This window comes from Lagopus leucura, unplaced genomic scaffold (genome assembly GCF_019238085.1).
Source record: "Lagopus leucura isolate 7727_CA_CO unplaced genomic scaffold, USGS_WTPT01 Super-Scaffold_100008, whole genome shotgun sequence".
In the NCBI taxonomy this organism is placed as follows: domain Eukaryota; kingdom Metazoa; phylum Chordata; class Aves; order Galliformes; family Phasianidae; genus Lagopus; species Lagopus leucura.
The window spans coordinates 152,440-152,671 of record NW_024962265.1 but is presented as its reverse complement, the minus strand read 5'-3'; the positions used below and the strand labels follow the sequence as shown (position 1 = coordinate 152,671).

The 232-nt window shown below is 42.2% G+C and overlaps 1 protein-coding gene across 1 annotated transcript in view; it reads left to right on the top strand.

Annotated features, from left to right (window-relative positions):
• UBE2H (ubiquitin conjugating enzyme E2 H) overlaps positions 1 to 232 on the top strand; it is a 44,022-nt gene that overhangs the window by 39,013 nt on the left and 4,777 nt on the right. The window lies entirely within an intron of this gene.

The window sequence follows — 232 nt, the reverse complement described above, 5'->3', positions numbered from 1 at the left end:
AGGCCATAGGATAGGTTGGGTTGGAAGGGTCCTTAAAGATCAAAAGGTCATAAAGTGGACAATATTGGAAGGGTCCTTAAAGATCAAAAGGCCATAAGATGGACTATATTGGAAGGGTCCTTAAAGATCCATGGGGTGGACTATATTGGAAGGGTCCTTAAAGGTCAAAAGGCCATAGGGTGGAATATATTGGAAGGGTCCTTAAAGATCCATAGGGTGGACTATATTGGAA